The 14862-nt window shown below is 28.4% G+C and overlaps 1 pseudogene; it reads right to left on the bottom strand.

The window, feature by feature from the left end:
- Positions 1 to 13255: 13255 nt before the first annotated feature.
- Positions 13256 to 14731, bottom strand: LOC131178616 (uncharacterized; annotated as a pseudogene).
- Positions 14732 to 14862: the final 131 nt, after the last annotated feature.

The following is a 14862-nucleotide window of genomic DNA, read 5'->3' as shown; positions in this document are numbered from 1 at the left end:
TTATAATTTAGTCATTACATTTTGAAAACTAAGTAATTTAGTCTTTAAAATTTTATAAAACCTACAGTTTAGTCCCTATGTTATTTTTCATCCCATTTCCATTGCTTTTGAAATTAAGAGATTAACAACAAAAACGATTAAAAAAAAAAAGAACAAAAATAATTGATATTAATATATTGGGAAAAAGTGTAAATTTAGTTCATTATTTTTCTATCAAAATTTAATTGACTTTTTTGTAAGCAAAATTTAATTGATCGTTTATATTTCTTTTCTAAACCTTCAAAAAAACTGACCATTTTTTTTAGGATATTAATAAATTTATGCTTACAGAACCTCAAAATAATTACTAAAACTTAAATTATTTTAAAAACTAAAAAATTAAGTCTAAAATTAGAAAAAAATAAATAATTTGCCTCAAAACAAAAAATCCAAAATAAAAAATTTCAATTCCTTCTTCATGTTGAGCATCGTTAAAGTCTAAAATATGACCTATAAGTTTTGGTTCAATGATTGTTGGTATGTTGTCTAGCTTGGATTGTTCATATCACTCACTTGACATGTGCCAGTTTTAAATTTTTATTTTTTATCCCCTCCTAAAAAAAATGATATTGGTGTTGCTTCCAAAATTGTGAGATCTCCGATTCGAATCTCATCTATAGTCTATATTTAAAAAAAAAAAGATAAATCCTAATTTTGATTCATTAATGTTATCCCAAATAGTCACATAAGCTCTTAAAGAGTTTTACAGTCTAACTATACCTATCAATTATTTAAAATGATACATTTAAGTCTGAAAATTGAACCATGGCCCATTATTAGCCATCACAAAATCAGTCAAAGACACTAAAGTGCCCGTATACAAGTAAATTTGCTCACACCTTGGCTTAGGTCATTTACTGGCTAGCAAGCTGCTTCCTTATTAATTTCTTTCTTCTTCGTTCTATCATTCATTCAACCACTATCTGAATCTCTTGGCTTCTCAAACCTCTGCTACTGCCTAGAACAAATTGGCACAGTTATGGCCAATAAATCTCGTTCTCAAGTCATGCATCTCGAAGAGAAGTTGTCAATAAGTCGTGGAACCAAAGCCTTATCTGAATATCTTCAAAATATCATATCTTTTGTGGGCGAACTTGCGCTCATTGATGTTCCCCTAACTGATGCAAGAATAGCATGTATCAAGCTATCCTGACGAGCCCGAAGATTATATGCAAGATTAGGATTGGGGCCATTTGTAGGACCAGTGGTAGATGGAGGACATGGGATTGAACCAATGGCATACCTGTATAAATCATAACCAGTGAGTAATGCATTAAACTGAGCACGCCATGAAGGATAATCTCATGGGGTTAATTTTAGTGGAAGTTGTGGGCAGCATTGATGGAAATTAAGGTATTTGCAATGATGAGAGGATTTGTTATGGAGACTATTTATGGAGCGGTTGATGTATTGGTGTTGCTGGAGCTGTTGGTATCTTGCAACATGATGCAGTGATCCATGTAAAATGTATAACAATTTTCTATATTGGTTTGAGAAAAGTGTTACAACAGGATATCAAACTCTAAGAGATTAGATACACAGCTATATATATATATATATATATATATATATATATTTTTTTTTTTTCAAAATGAAAGGAGAGCAAATGAGAACCCAATTCCTCACACCTCTCCTTGAACCCTATGTTCCCTACTCTCGGCCCTTCAAATGAAATCACAGTCATTGGAATAGTCATGCTTGGCTTGTTGAGTCTGTTCAATCCAAGCTCAAAAATATCATAAACAAGAAGAAGAGCAAGTGAACTCCCCATATTGTGTGGCTTATCAAGGATATGTCGATTTCCTCTCATTAGTACTTGTCTGGCAATCTTGACACTTCATATAGCGGCTATTTGTGATAACTTTCGAGTCCAAACTTGTCACTTTCATCTAAAGTGTACGATCTCAAAAAGCTAGATTCCACCTTCACATTTGGCCGGGGATTATGAGGGTCTAGCGTCGCAAGTGTGAGACAGCTCATGAAATTAGCAACCCACACATGTTTTGTTCCTCGAAATGTAATGACTATATCCCTTCTGCTGTGCCTCTTAACTGCATCATCGAAAGACACGGCCACATAACAATCCAACGGCCACAAGAAGCACCATTTTGAAATATATATAAAATGTTGGCAGGCTATAACATGCATCTCTCTTCTTAATGGTGTTGTGGTGCTCGGAACTTTTGAGAATGTAATGCTAAATAATACTAGTCATTAATTTTCTTAATTTCTTTTGCATGTGTTGGAATCTTTGTTTGTGCGCGCATTAATTTACTCTGATGGAATTAACTATAGGTTTAGGAGGATTTTGGATTTGTCCAACGAGTGAAGAGCTTATTCAATGACCACCACCACCACCTTTAACCTCACCACCAAAACCAACTCTCTTTGTACACTCTAACTTTCAGCCCTGACACACCTTCAGACCAACTTCACTTCCACTGCAATCTTATTCTTCTTTCTTAAAAAGGTCCTTCTTCTCCTTGCTCGTGAACAGCCCATTTTAAGATCAGTGATGGCTCTTGCTGTAATAGATTGGTGCTTCTTTTATAGAAATGTAAGTGATGATGGAAGAAGTTGGAAGAAAACGGATGTCCTCTCACATGGCTCGCTTTAGTTTAATTATAACTATTTTAAAATAATTTTAGAGTTATATAAGTTTTTCAAATAGTTGATGGTCTAATTGAATTTCGAAACATGCTTATATGACTATTTGGGATAACTCTAACAGTTTATTACTTTTTACCTAATTAAAAAAATATATATATGAAATAGCCTTTCCATCTTCTTTTTCTTGAATATTTTACAACAAATACTGTATGATCACCCTTCCATCTCCTTTTACCAAAACAACAAAAATTTAAAAAGAAATTAAATTCAAAGAAAAAAGAAGAACTCCCATTAGATCTGCAACGATTCTTCTTCTACCAAAATCCAAGGCCAAGGTGTAGAATAGCCAAAAATACTTAGCAATTGAAGAACCTGCTGCTTACACCACCCAGTCATGGATGGATCCAGTTAGTACTGGGAAAAACGAAAAGTTCTTCTTGATTAAGCCTTCAGCAGAAAACCAGTGATTGAGCCCTTCAACAAGAAAGGCTTGTATATATACCAATAGGCACAGAGAAACTCCACTGTCTTCTGTTCCCAAGTCGACTGGAGTGCCAAAAGAGCGGGAAAAATTCATGGTTAAGAGGATCAAATTCCAATTTTCAATTCCTGCTTAGCACATATGACACTTTTTATATCCTCTAAAGACATAATTGGTTAGAGCATTCCACTTTAGGTTCCTGTTGCACATTTGACACAGTTTATATCCGTTAACATAGGCATAACCCAAGATTCTTGTTTTGACAGTCTACTGGTAGGAAACTCAATAAATAATTTGGTTGCCTCTGAAGACATAATTCGTTTAGCAAGCTTCAGCAAGCTACACAATTTTGGACAACTGGCTACTAACAATAAAAATGTATGCACCCCAAGTTATCTTTAGCCTGAGGAAAGGGAAGCCATTATCTTCGTCTTACCAAACACAAAATACAAGCACTTCAATGCTTAATAGTTGAGGTAAACGACCGAGGTATCAAATCTTTGCTAGTACAATCCAAGACAAATTTTGAAAAGTGAAATTCAGCTATTAAAACTATTCATAATATTATTGGTTGTGTAAGGAACTGCATTTAAACAAAAATGTACTAAATTAACCATTAAAAACAGTCCTCTTAGACAATACCGACAATAAAAAGGTTGTTCATTCAAGCTTTGCTAGTTCACCAATAAGGTAGTCGATCAGAAAATATCAGCAAATGGAAATCCATAGGTTCACGATTCACATTGCACGTTATCTGTTTCCTAATCCAGAATCGCAGATTTATCATCAAAATCAAAGCCAAGTTCTGTAAGCCTCATTTTTCCTTGAAAGATGCCCAATAATTGAGGCACCTGATCCTGATACTTCATTACAAACCTTTTCAAGAAGCACTTTTCACAACTAGTCAAGACCGAGGATACAGGGATATCTGCCTTGATAAAACCCTTTAAAAGCAAAACTCTTATGACTGAACATCTAGGCATAATGCTTGTCTCCAAACCATAGGACAGAACAACTGGAACTCTACCCAAACCCATCTTGCACACAAGAAAATTCGTGTTGCACATAATTTTCTTTTCAAACAGACCCACACATAAGGGACTCTTTCTGAAAATTGACGAAATCTCTTCTTCGGATTACCCCACCTCCTAAAAACCTCAATTTTGTGTTCCCATGTTTTCTGCGTCGTTCCAAGCAAAACATGGACTGCCCTAACAAATGTAAGTTTTGAAGGATCAAACCCTATTTTAATAACTTTCTTAACCCCTTCAGCAAAATTGAAAGCTTTTAGGCAAATACGAGAGGGATGATGAATAACCAAAGAAAGAGATGAAAGATTGAGGAATTCCAAGCCCTCTTAAAAGTGATAAATTGGCAAAAGATTCGTTCTGCGAAAACACTATAGAAGTTTTTACCAAGTTTTTCAAACATATAATTACTTTCTTATCAGAAACGAGTACACTTTTGATGATATGATAATTTGGGATCAGATTTTGCTTAATACTTCGATTCAACAAAGCTGGGTTCTGAGAAACAATTAAAGAAAGGTCTGATCTTGAAACCCCTATAAAGCATAGAAACTGAAGTTTGGGCAACAATATCCTTTCGGGATGCAGTAAAAGCACAATGGGCCTCATCCTAACAATTTTGGAGATGTGGGAATTGGTGAATCCATGTTCCCTGAGAAGCCTTAAGTTCTGAGTCTGGTCTCTCAAGGGTTTTAAAGCATATCTTCTTAGAGACAGATTGAGCAGATTTTAGGGTTAATCCATATGAATTTATGAGAAAGGAAAATGTAAATGAGTGGTCATTTAAATTAGAAGATACCCTAGATGAAAAGGATCTGAATACAAATAATGAGTGAAAGGGAAGAATACCCAATTGGGCATTTGAGACAACAAAGAAACAATCTTATTTAGAAAATTGTCGCTTGATATAAATATGATAAATTTAAAATCCTATCTACTTTTCAATTTGGTTTACAGAAATTTGGATCACCTCTTTATTGGGAAACGAAAACAGAACATACATAAAAATAGCATAAGTGTTTATTGGGTATAATTAATAAATTAATCTAATTAACTTTTAATTTTTCTTATCTCTAATTACTTTGAGCTTTCTAAATAATAATAATAATAATAATAATAATAACTTGTTATAATATTAAAGTGTAATAATTAAATAATTTATAACTTATATATACAGAAAATTAATAACTTAATCATAATTTAAAAAATTATATAATTAATTAATAAAAAATAAAAAATCAATGAAATTACTTAACATAAATATATAATTTAAATTAATATTAACAAAAAAATAATATTAATTATTTATTAATTATACTATAAAAATATAACAAAATAATAAAAATTGAATATTAATATAAATTTCTTATTTACCATAACTATGAAAATAAAATTTTATTTATTTTTTCATAATTCATAATATATACCATATTTAATATATAATTAAAAAATATCTTTATTAAATACATAATAAAGTAAAATAAATAAAAATAAAATAATATTAAAAGTTTTTAAAATTTATTAAACACATAAAAAAGAGAGGATAAAATATTTAACTCTATGTCAGCACTTTTATAGTATAATTTAAAATTATTTTATAAAATTTAAGATATATAATTCTTAAATTTTTATAATTAAATGAAATAATTAAAATTTTAAGAATCATTAAATGATAATTTTAGAAAATTATTGAAATAAATAAATAAATATATATATATATATATATATATATATATATATATATATTTAATTAATTAGTCATAAAAATTGTGGTAACAATGGTAAGTGTAAAGATATTTAATGATAATAGTAATGATAATAATTACTTATATTAATTACTATAATTATTAAATATAATAATTTCTATATAGTAAATATCAAGTGGTAGTATTAAAATTTAGAATGTCATATGGTAGTATTAAAATTTAGAATGCTACAAAAAAACCATTCTGCTTTATAATATAGAGAATTTAATAAAATTACTTAGAACACAAGCACACACACGCGCGTGTGTAATGATTAATATTAATTAAAATAATAATATTAATTATTTATTAATTATACTATAAAAATATAAAAAAATTAAATATTAATATAAATTTCTTGTTTACCATAAATATTAAAATAAAATTTTATTTTATTTTTTAATAATTCATTATATATATATATAGTATTCAATATATAATTGAAAATATGTCTTTATTAAATACATACTAAAATAAGATAAAGGAAAATAAAATAATATTAAAGTAATTAAAATTTATTAAATACATAAAAAGAAAAGAGAGTACAAAGTATAATTTTATAGTATAATTTTAAATTATTTTATTAATTTTAAGATATATAATTCTTAAATTTTTATTTTCAAAGAAATAATTAAAAATTTAAGAATCATTAAATGAGAAATTTATAAAATAATTAAAATATATCTAATATTTTTAATTAGTTAGCTATAAAAATTATGATAACAATGATAATAATAAAAATAATTAATGGTAATAGTGATAATAATTACTTATATTAATTATTATAATTAATAATAATAATAACTTTTATATGATAAGTGTCATGTGATAACACTAAAATTTAGAATGTCATGCAATAGCTCACTGCATTATAATGGAGAGAATTTAATGGAATTACTTGAGATATATATATATATATATATATATATATATATATATATATATATATATATATATATATATATATATATATATATATATATATGATTAATATTTACTAAAATAATAATATTAATTATTTATTAATTATATTAAAAATATAAAAAAAATAATAAAAATTAAATATTAATATAAATTTCTTGTTTACCATAGTTATGAAAATAAAATTTTATTTCATCTTTCTATAATTAATTATATATATAATATTTAATATATAATTGAAAATATGTTTTTATTAAATGCATATTAAAATAAGATAAATAAAAATAAAATAATATTAGAGTAAATTAAAATTTATTAAATATAAAAAAAAAGAGTGCAAACCATTTAACTTCATATAATTACTTTTATAGTATAATTTTAAATTATTTTATTAATTTTATGATACATAATTCTTAAATTTTTATATTTAAATAAAATAATTAAAAATTAAAAAATCATTAAATGATAAATTTATACAATTATTGAAATATATATAATATTTTTAATTAATTAACTATAAAAATTATGATAACAATAAAAATATTTAATAAGAATAGTAATAGTAATAATTACTTATATTAATTATTATAATTATTAAACATAATAATTTTTATATAGTAAATGGCACATGACAATATTAAAATTTAAAATAATGTATTATAATAGTAAGAGAAAATATTTTTATTTTATAATTTCACGTTACAATACCAAAATTAAGAGCAAAGAAAAATTTGAGGGCGCATTACTTGTGAAATTAGGAAACAAAAAAATAACTGATATTAATTTAAGGGGAAAAAAGTACAAAATTACTTCATAGATCGCTTGCATTCTTTTTCTTTTTCAAATTAAAATCTTTAAATTTAAAATTTTAATAATTGACCATGAAAATAAATCAATCATATTAAAAATATTGGTTATTTAGTTCTATTACAAAAATAAATTTATTTTGATATAAAAAATAAGATAGTTTAACTAAATTTTATAATTCATTTAATGATATTTTTGCAAATTATTTTTTTTATAAAATAGTTAATTATAAAAAAAATTATTAATTTAATAGAGAAAGGATAAAGTTTCTTTGCAAAGTATATATATATATATATATATATATATATATATATATATATATATATATATATATATATATATATTTAAAAAAAAAATTTAATAAATAAATTAGATGTGATAAAATTTCTTTAAAAAATTATAGGATAGGAAATACTAAAATAATTAAAATATTATATATGCTCATTCACTTTACAAAAAAATATATCATTTTCCAAAAATTAACATAAAGTGAGTTGTAAAATTATTTTAAATCACCATTTTTTCATAAAATTAAAAATTTTCATTAATTTAAAATAATTAATTGGATATACTCATTTTAACAATTATTTTTTCTGTTAAGTTCATAAAAAAATTTTATAATTAAATATTTTATAAAAAAAATCATTTCACAAAAATATCTAATAATAAATTTATGTTAATTTTTTTTTTTTGCGCAAAGTTATTTTACTTTGTATAAAATCAAGCAACTATAGAAGACAGCATAAATAAAATAATACATATGGACTCACAAAATAATTAAAATCTTATCTGAAAATTTAAATTATTTCCAAAAAGAAGTCTAAAATTAAAAAAATAAAACAATTTTCATTAAAAATAAAAAATTTCACATCCTTCTTCATGTTGCTCATCATGAAAGTCCAAAATATGCGATGCCACTTCTATCTTCTTTTTCTCAAATATTTTATAGCAAATATTGAATCATCACCTCCATCTCCCTTCCCCAAAACACCAAATATTAAAAAAGAAATTATATTCATATCATCTGCAATGACTGGTATTCTACTCAAATCCAAGTCCTAGGTCTAGAATAGCCAAAAATAAGAATCTGCTGCTTACACCACCCAGTCATGGATGGAGCAAGTTAGTACTTGGACATTACCTGCACAGATTGAAAACAAAAAGTTTTCCTCTATTAAGCCTTCAGCAGAAAGCCAGCGATTGAGCACCTGCACTCTAAGTTACCTTTAGCCTGAAGAAAAGGAAGCCATCATCTTTGTCTTACCAAACACAAAATATGAACACTTCAATGCTTAATAGGACTGAGGTATCAAAGCCTAGTTATGACCAAAGAAAAAAAAAAAGCCATCCAAGACAGTAATAAAAACTGAAATTCGGCTATCAAAACTACTTGTAATGTTATCAGTTCTGAAAAGTAGAACCTTTGAACAAAAATCTATTAACTTAAACCATCAAAAATAGTTCTCTAAGACAATAATGAAAATTAAGTTAGCAATGTTCACCAATAAGGGACTCAATTAGAAAACATCACCAAATGAAAAATGGAAATCCATAGGTTTATTGACAATGCGTGCTATATATTTCCTAATCCAGAATCACAGATTTATCATCAAAACCAAATCCAAGTTCTGTAAGCCCCATTTTTCCTTGAAAGATATCCAATAATTGAGGCACTTGATCCTGATACTTGATGCAAACTTTTTCAAGAAGTGCTTTTTACAACTATTTAAGGCTGTAGATACAGGGACATCTGCCTTGATCAAACCCTTCAAAAGCAAAACTCTTATGACTGAACATCTAGGCATAATCCATGTCTCCAAACCATAACACAGAAAAACTGGAACTCTAGCAACGGCAGCAGGCTGCCAACCCATCTTGCCCACAAGATAATTCATGCTGCACATAATATTCTTCTCAGACAGAGCCATACATAAGGGATTCTTTCTGAAAATCGATGATATCTCTTCTTCAGATAAACCCCACCTCCTAAAAGACTCAATTTTGTGTTCCCATGTTTTCTGCGTCATTCCAAGCAAAACTTGGAGTGCCCGAACAAATGCAGATTTTGAAGGATCCAATCCTATCTTAATAACTTTCTTAACCCCTTCAGCAAAATTGAAAGCTTTTAGGCACACAATATGGGGATGATAGGTGACCAAGAAAGAGATGGAAGATTGAGGAATTCCAAGAACTCTTAAAAGTGAGAAATTGGCAAAAAAAGTCGTTCTGCGATTGCACTATAGAAGATCTTAACAAGCGTTTCAAACATCTAATTACTTTCTCATCAGAAACGAGTATACTTTTGAGGATATGATAATGTGGGATCAGATTTTGCTTAATATTTCGATACAACAAATATGGGTTCTGAGAAACAAATGCGGAAAGGTCTGATCTTGAAACACCTATAGAACATAGAAATTCAAGTTTGGGTAAAATTGTCCTTTCAGGATTTAGTAAAAGCACCCTGGGCGTCATCTTAACAATTTTGGAGATGTGGGAATTGGTGAATCCATGTTCCCTGAGAAGCCTAAGTACTGAGTCTGGTCTTTCAAGGGTTTTAAAACATATTTTCTTAGAGACAGATTGAGCAGATTTTAGGGTTAATCCACATGCATTTATAAGAAAGGAAACTGTAAATGAGTAGTCATTCAAATTAAAAGATACCCTAGAAGAAAAGGATCTGATAACTAATAATGGGTGAAAGGGAAGAATACCCAGTTGGGCATTTGAGACAAACAGAGAAACAATCTTATTTAAAGATAGTCTTGAACTGGAAAAAGCAAACATTGCAGGCTACTCACAGTGAGGAAGCTGAGCTTTAGGGTTTACCAGCTTCAGCAAATTATGAAAGAGCCTGAAATATTCTTCCCCATGAGACCTGAGCAGTAAATCATCAAGCGAAGCAAGACCCAACTGCACAGAACAGAGCACTAACTTGTGTCTACTAATATTTGTTTTTTTTTTTTTTTGGAAAATAAATTATTACATTTTAAAATCATATTATTTGATTATTTTTAATTTTTAAAATATTTTTTATTTATTAATTTATTTTATAATAAAAATTGATAAATTAATTTTTTTAATTGGTTATAGGTAATTCTCTTTAAAAAATATTTAACTTTATTTAGTGTGATTATAGTTTTTATGTATTTAATTTGACATATTTTAAATTTAGCGATCTATTTGTCTTTAGGAGTAAAAAATAATAGAGTGGACTAAAAAATTAATAAAACTAAATTATAAAAATTAAATAATATATTTTTTAAAATATATGAACTAAATAATTAATTTAATTAAAAAATAAAAATTAAATAGTAATTTGACTAATAGAATTTTTAACGTATAGAATAAATAATTTAATGAAAGTAAATTACAAGATGTAAATAATATATTTTTTAAAATATAAAAATTAAATAGTTAATTTTGTTAAAATTAAAAATTAAATAATAAATTTTCCTTTATTTTTTTTATAAAAGTAATTATTTTGATTTAAGTAGTTTGATTATATTAACGAAGCAGTTAAACTAATCAATTAGTAAGAAGTATTCCCTATTCGATATTAAATAATTAATTTCATTAAAATATAAGAACTAAATAATAATTTTTTCTTTATTTTTTTTTATAAGGTAGTTAAATTAACAAATCAGTGAAAAGTATTCTTCATTTGATAGTGATATACTATTAAGAAGTTTTTACGAGTTTAATTTAATAATCATCAAATTTTTGTTACAATTTTTAGAGAATATAAGCATCTCGAATTTTACCTCTATCTAAATAATAAAACATCACATCAATAATATATCTAACCATAAAAGAAAATAAAAAAAAATTAAATGTATCAATGAGAACAATTGTAATGGATGAATACTAAACGGTGTTAACGGAAAAATTAAATTGAATTAATTTAATTCAGTTTTATATTTATATTGTTCAGTTAGGCTTATATTTTCTATAAATTTTTATTGGACTGAACTGCAAAGAAAGGTTCCTGCAAAACTATCTCAACTAACACACACTGCTCAGATCACGCTGATTAATCCATAGAATAGAAGAGTTTTGCGTGACTGAAGTGCTTCAGCCTTACGACGTGACTAGGCACCTTGAAGGAAACAAGAATATCCCATGATCATAGGATTCATCACTTGCACAGCCTCCAATCACCAAACACTTGCAAGGCAAAATGATGCTCCCTGCCAAATTAAGGAACCTTGCAAGGCAAAATGATGTTCCCTGCCAAATTAAGATGTTCCCGGAAATGCCATAAAGTCCAAATAGGGGCACAAGCTTTTGAGACTGCCTCTGAATCTGGCAACTAAAGAATGTCAAGGCGAAAAATATTAGATAAGCCCCCTTGGGAAAAATATTTGACTTTGAGAATCTATATTGACAATAATTGTCAACCCTGCTTTCTAAGCATTGCCACATTGAAGAAGGGCAGATTTGAAAAACACAGACCACACTCCTCTTTTTGACTATCCAAACATAGTGCCTGCTTGGTATTAAAGTTAAAGAGATATAATTATTTTTCAGGAAAATAATATTATTTTAGATGCTATTAAAAGAAATAATATGTAAAAAATTATTTTATTATTTTAATATTCTTATAACTAAAATTTAATAAATTTAATTTTAAATTATTTTTAATATTCTCTAATTAGTATACTTTAAAAAATATATATTTTTCTGGATAACATAACAGATCGAATTGTAATGTCAAATAAATCCTTTAACCAATGAATGCTTCCACCAGAATAAGATTATCATTCTCTACAAAACATCACAAGTGGACAAAGGGAGGAAATAGCCAAAGCCACAGATTTTGCATATTTTACATCTTTCTTTTTTCTCAAATATTTTAGAACAAATATTGAATCATCACCTCCAATGTATCTGCAATTAAAAAATTAAAAAGATTTTAAATTCAAAGAAAAAGAGAAGAGGAATTCCCACTGGATCTGCAATGATTGTTCTTCTACTCAAATCCAAGTTTAATAGCCAAAAATACTAAGAAACTGAAGAACCTGCTCCTTACACTACACAGTCTTCGATGGATCCGGTTAGCACTTGGAACACTACCTGCACAGATTGAAAACAAAATGTTCTCCTTGATTAATACTTCAGTAGAAAACCAGTGACTGAGAACCTGGGGATGATTCCACTCAACAAGAAAGACTTGTATTAGCTAGCCAACAGGAGTGCCAAAAGTGAAAGACAAATTTCATGGTTAAGAGGATCAAATTCCACTTTTCAATTCCTGAATTGCAAATATGACACTGTTTATACCTTTAAAGACATAATTGGTTAGGGCATCCCACTTTGGGTTCCCGCTTAACACATTTGCCACTGTTTATATCCCTTCAAATAGGAATAACCCAATATTCTTTTCTTCAGAGTCTACTGCTAGGAAACTCAACAAATAACAATTGCAATCCCAATGACACAGTTTGGATTATCAGTAACTAAGGATAAAATGTACCAGTAGCACCCCAAGTCATCTTTAGCCTGAGGAAACGGAAGCCAGCACCTTTGTCTTACCAAACACAAATAGTTGAAGTAAACGACTCAGGCATCAAAGCTTAATTAAGCCCAAAAAAAGAAAAAATTCTGCCATCCAAGACAATAAATGAAAAGTGAAATTCAGTTATCAAAACTATTCATAATATTATCAGTTATCAAAACATCCCATGCTAGGCTATATGTCTCCTAATCCAGAATTACAGATTTATCATCAAAACCAAATCCAAGTTCTTTAAGCTCCATTTTTCCTTGAAAGATATCCAATAATTGAGGCACCTGATCCTGATACTTGATCACAAACCTTTTCAAGAAGTTCTTTTACTACTATTCAAGGCTGTGGATAGAGGGACATCTGCCTTGATCAAACCCTTCAAAAGCAAAACTCTTATGACTGAACATCTAGGCATAATCCATGTCTCCAAACCATAGCACAGAACAACTGGAACTCTAGCAACAGCAGCAGGCTGCCAACCAATCTTGCCCACAAGAAAATTCATGCTGCACATAATATTCTTCTCAGACAGAGCCATACACAAGGGATTCTTTCTGAAAATCGATGATATCTCATCTTCAGATAAACCCCACCTCCTAAAAACCTCAATTTTGTGTTCCCATGTTTTCTGCGTCATTCCAAGCAAAACTTGGAGTGCCCGAACAAATGCAGATTTTGAAGGATCAAATCCTGTCTTAATAACTTTCTTAACTCCTTCAGCAAAATTGAAAGCTTTTAGGCACACAATAAAGGGATTATAGGTGACCAAGAGAGAGATGGAAGATTGGGGAATTCCCAGATCTCTTAAAAGTGATAAATTGGCAAAAAAGTCGTTCTGCGATTGCACTATAGAAGATTTTAACAAGCGTTTCAAACATTTAATTACTTTCTCATCAGAAGCGAGTATACTTTTGAGGATATGATATTGTGGGATCAGATTTTGCTTAATACTTCGATTCAACAACTCTGGGTTCTGAGAAACAATTACAGAAAGGTCTGATCTTGAAACCCCTATAGAACGTAGAAACTCAAGTTTGGGTAAAATTGTCCTTTCAGGATGACGTAAAAGCACATTGGGCCTGATCTTAACAATTTTGGAGATGTGGGAATTGGTGAATCCATGTTCCCTGAGAAGCCTAAGTACTGAGTCTGGTCTTTCAAGGGTATTAAAACCTATCTTTTTAGAGACAGATTGAGCAGATTTTAGGGTTAATCCACATGAATTCATGAGAAAGGAAACTGTAACTGTGTGGTCACTCAAATTAAAAGATACCCCAGATGATAAGGATCTGATTACGAATAATGAGTGAAAGGGAAGAATACCCAGTTGTGCATTTGAGACAAAGGGAGAAACAATCTTATTCAAAGACAGTCTTGAACTGGAAAAAGCAAACATTGCAGGCTACTCACCGTGAAAGAGCTGAGCTTTAGGTTTTACCAGGTTCAGCAAATCATGAAAGAGCAGAAATATTCTTCTCCATGAGATCCGAGAAGTAAATCATCAAGCGGACCAAGATGGCTAATGCTAACTGTCTTCTTCTTCCATTTCCCCAACTGCAAAAAAAAATAGAAAACTTTTTGTCTAATAATATTTATATTTTTTTCGAGAAAATATATTATTCTATTTTCAGATCATATTATTTTAATATTTTAAATATTAAAAATAACTTTAATTTATTAATTTATTTTGTTGTATAGATTGATAAATTAATAATTTAAAAT

Source organism: Hevea brasiliensis, chromosome 1 (genome assembly GCF_030052815.1).
Source record: "Hevea brasiliensis isolate MT/VB/25A 57/8 chromosome 1, ASM3005281v1, whole genome shotgun sequence".
NCBI lineage: Eukaryota > Viridiplantae > Streptophyta > Magnoliopsida > Malpighiales > Euphorbiaceae > Hevea > Hevea brasiliensis.
This window is presented reverse-complemented; position numbering and strand designations above follow the sequence as displayed.